General features: G+C 43.1%; 1 pseudogene; it reads right to left on the bottom strand.

Annotated features, from left to right (window-relative positions):
* Window positions 1-704: 704 nt before the first annotated feature.
* LOC103263274 lies at window positions 705-2,084 on the bottom strand (annotated as a pseudogene).
* Window positions 2,085-4,465: the final 2,381 nt, after the last annotated feature.

The raw sequence follows: 4,465 nt of genomic DNA, 5'->3' as shown, positions 1-4,465 counted from the left end.
TGCACATTAAAGTAGAAAGAGTTCAGGGAGGGTTCCCTTTCCTTCCTTTTTCATCTTTCTCCTTAATTTTTTTTTTTAACTAACAGCTAAGAGATTTGCCAACCAGGTCCCAAATGAACAGTAGAAAACAGGGAGTTTGCTAAACATTATCTTTGCCACCATTCTGACTTAGCTGCTAGCTCCCTGATGGCCTTCTGTTCCTGCCAGATCCCAGGCAGAAGCACATGAGGCCACAAGGAGAGGTGACTGCAGCCCTGCTGCCACCACACGGAGATGCTCCTCAGACTCCCTCCTTCGCCACAGTGCTACATCATAAATAGATTCATGCTTGGGAATTATTGCAGCTGATTCTCCCCTCGTGGCATCCCAAGGGCTCTTGCTGGCTCTTATCCATACAGTCAGTACTACGGTTGGACAACAGTTAAAGGAAAACAAAAGAAGAAATAAAGTAGCGTCTGTTGTGTGCATACAGTAATGTAAACAGGGCACGTGTAGGCACTACTGCTAAGTTTGGAACATAGACATTGCTATCCCATCCTTCTTGGCAAGTGTTACTGTTGGTTGGCCCAATATCTGACTCATGGGTGTTTTAACCAGATTTTCCCTTTTTGGTGTTGCTGAGGGATGGTAGTTTGCAAACTCTCCAATAAAGTTTGGGCCTTAATGTAACATCCTATGGGTTAACACCATTGTCAGTCCTTTTTCTAATTGCCATTTCTGAGCAGGACTAAGAAGAGTTTAGCTTTTTTCTTCATGTCATTGCATCTCCAAAGAGGAAACTTGTCAAACTCCTGTATGGACATTCCAAAGATTTCCCGAAACACTTCAGAGGCTAAGTGGCGCTCCAGCCTGGTTCTGTCCAAGTCTCTTAGGATTTTGTTTCGCCCTCTGTTGGTCACCATCAGCATTTCATATGGAAAAATCTTTGGTTCCAACATGTTGGGCATAGACACTTCTTGGTCCATTCTCGTAACTGGCATGTGGCCATCTGGGAGGATCTAGTAGTCTCATATTCCCCCGCTGACATCCCCATAGCTGTTATACTGAGCAAAGTCGGTAGAAACAGACCGATGAAGCCCATTTTTTTCCATAGCCAGGGTGAGATGAGGTTTTAGATAATGGGATATGTGAAGCTGAGTTGATAGGAGAATCATAGAGACTGGCTGACAGAGATGACCTTGCCCGGCTTTCCTTCTCCATCTCTTCTTTCAGTAACAACTGCCCCAGGCCTGAGTTAAGCTTCATTAATTGCTCTTCTTGAAGCTGCCAGCATCTCAGAAGTTCCTCATCATTTTCCTCTCTGCCACTAGATCTGCATCTCATGTCAGTTCCGACGGCGGCAGACCAGGCCAGTGGTCCATCTCAAACTTTGGTATCTCACTGGGGTCTGGAGCCTGGGCTGCTGGGAACTTAGAAAACTTGATGATATCTTCTGAAGACTTGTTCCGTGCTGCCAAGGCAGCATGCTGTTTGTAGATGGGTGGTTTTAGGTAAATGTTGATCCATTGATCATGTCTGTGGAAATGCTGGGGAGAGCGTGATGTGGTCGGAGTGTAACTGTGGTGGCTGTACACAGGGGAATTAATGAAGTCCTGGCTTGTGGACCTGTGGATCATCCGATCCCGAATGTCCTGATAGCCTTCTGCTGATGGAGTAGGAGACAAAGTCCTTGTAGACTCTTCAAGGCTCTGCCTCTCCTGTTTGTCATCATAGCCCAATGTGTAGAAAGGCTCATATGTAGTAAGATCTGGACGTCCAATATCATAAATTACCTTGACCTTGGGAATGGCTGCTAAATCCTTGTAATCCAGGATTTCATTGTCTACTTTTGCATAGATAGTATGACCTGGTGAGCCAGGGATACTGAAGCCTGGTCTAGAGTAATTACTTTCTGAGGAAATCCTGGTAGGCTGTAGCTTGTCCTTCGCTTTAGTGGATTGTTTACAGTCGGGATGCCAAACGGTGGAACCTTGAAGATACATTTCCTCTCCTGTGAATATGTGGTTGCATCTGCTGCATCGTGCACAGCTGGGGTGATAATGTTTGTCACCTGCAGGGCTCCTTAGGAAGCTAAGCTGAGGCATCGTGCATCCCTCTAGAGATGTACTTACACTCCGGAGGCAAGCACTGTGTGTGCAGCAGCCAGGCACACTCTCTCATGCCTCCTCTCCTCGCTTTACCTACTCTATTTTAGCTGCTTTTAAGATTTTTTTTTCCACGTTGACGTTGTCTGATGATTATATGCCTTGATGATGTTCATCTTATATAGTATCTTCCAGGTGTTTTCTGAATTACTGTATCTGGATGTTTACTTCTTTTGTATAATCAGAAAAATTTTCTGGGTTATTCTCTCAAATATGTTTTCCAAATTGTTTACTTTTTTCTTCTCTTGGAAATGCCTATACTTTGTAAGTTTTGTCACATTACAAAGTCTCATACTTTTGAAGGCTTTGTTCATTAAACTTATTTTCTTCATTTTTGTCTGACTGGATGAATTTTAAAGACTTGTCTTCAAGTTCTGAATTTCTTTTTTTGTTTGATGTAGTTTATTGCTAAAGCTTTCAACTCCATTTTGAAACTTTTTCAGTAAATTTTTCATTTGCAGTTCTGTTATTGTTTGTTTTAATATTTTGAAACTTTTTCAGTAAATTTTTCATTTGCAGTTCTGTTATTGTTTGTTTTAATATAGCTATCTCATATTCATATTCTGAATTGTTTTTCTGGTATATTTGTGTTAGTTTTCAACTTTTTTTGAATCTCGTTGAGCTTTCTTATGATCCATATTTTGGATTCCTCACTGTTATTTTAGAATTTTCATTTTGGTTAGGATTCATTGCTAAAGAACTATTATTATTCTTTTGTGTTGTCAGAACACTGTCTTTTGGTGCTGCCAGAGTTTTTGCACTGATTCTCATCTAAAGAAGCCATCACATCTTTTAAAAAAATTTTAAATATGTTGGGTACAATTCAGAGTGAGGTACGCAAATGAACATTATGAAGGTACCCTTCACATCTTATTTTTCTATTTTCTATCATTTGAATGGGATTTATTGCTACTTTTTTTCTTTTTTTCCTTGAGAGTGCGACTGTAGTGTAAGCTGTGTATAGTCATTTGGCTTCATTTCTGGATTTCAGGGCAACAAGACTCTGTATAAGTTCCTTGGTTATATATCACCTTTGTGCAGTGGTTTTCTCAAATGTTGCTTGTTAGCAATGTGTTGAACATATTAGCCAACATTAATTTCTGCGGTGTTGGGAGTCTGGAGGTCTAAGGAAGCTTATCTTCTTCCCACACTAGCACTATGCCCTGTTGACAGCAGGATTATTTGTTGGTGCTGTTCGTTCTCCAGTCCAGTAGGTGGTGCTTAAGAGTAAAAGTTGGCTTGTCCTTCCCTAGTTTCTTGACGCCCAGAACCACCCACCATGACAAAAGTGGCAGACAGAGTTTGTACTCAGGGGTACAGGAGTTGGGGGCTGCACCCACTCCTTGGCCTGGGTAGGCAGGAACATGATCTGCTTTTTTTTTTTTTATCATACCCCTAGCACAAGACTCATGACTTTCAGTTCATATAAGCAATGTATCTTTTGTCTCCTGGCAGCAGCCTGGCTGAGTTCCACAAAATACTTCCCTCTTGTGGCCTCCACCAAAAAGGCCTCGGGGCATAGTCTCTACTTCCAGTCAAGAGCAGACTGATCTGTTGTTTTCTTGTACTCCGTTGCCAAAATGCTGCCACTCTGTGTAGGGAAGAGGAGATAGGCCCTACCCTTTGAGCAAGACTGAGTAACACAGGCTCACTTTCAGCAGTGGTGCAGTCACCATGAATAATACTGGAAAGACTGTGTATCCAAGTGTACTTGCACCAGTTTCCAGTGAAAAAAAGCCTCTGCTGGTTCCTTAACAGTGGATAAAGGAAGTAGGAGATGACTCTCTCTCCACGCTTGCTCCCGACCACCAGTGCTGCCTCTTTTAGTAATTGACTCTGTGCCTATGCTTCCTTTTTTCCAAGGGTTGCTTTGGCAGGCTGCACATTTCCCTCCCTTCAGGGAAGCTCACGCTGAAAGCTAGACCTTTTGGGTTTCTGCCGATCCCCAGGGTTCTACTGGACTTCTGTGGTTGTCAAAGTCATTACAGGTTCTGTAGTATATTTGTGGGCCATCTGGTGATGCAACCACAAAGAGCCCAGGTTCCCCAGGCAGGGTAGTGACCTATAAGAGGTGCACAACAAGTATGAAACCCTCTTTCTCAGTTTGAGCCTGAGGGGTGTGAGTGTACCTGCAAGAGTTGGCCACCTGGTGTACCATCTACAGGGAGTACAGCATTACTTTGGGTTGCAAGGGGAGAGGGTCTCCCTGACAATATGGCAGTCAGTGGTTTGTTACAAGGGTGAGTGGAGCAAAGATACACTCCTACCAACCCTTTTCACAGGACTTGAAGTTCCTTGGAGGATTGTCTCTGCCAGACTCT

The sequence above is a fragment of the Carlito syrichta genome, unplaced genomic scaffold (assembly GCF_000164805.1).
Source record: "Carlito syrichta isolate Samal-C Ts95f unplaced genomic scaffold, Tarsius_syrichta-2.0.1 Scaffold304780, whole genome shotgun sequence".
Classification (NCBI taxonomy): Eukaryota; Metazoa; Chordata; class Mammalia; order Primates; family Tarsiidae; genus Carlito; species Carlito syrichta.
Note: the sequence above shows the minus strand (reverse complement) of the source record. Positions and strands in the feature narration are given on the sequence as shown.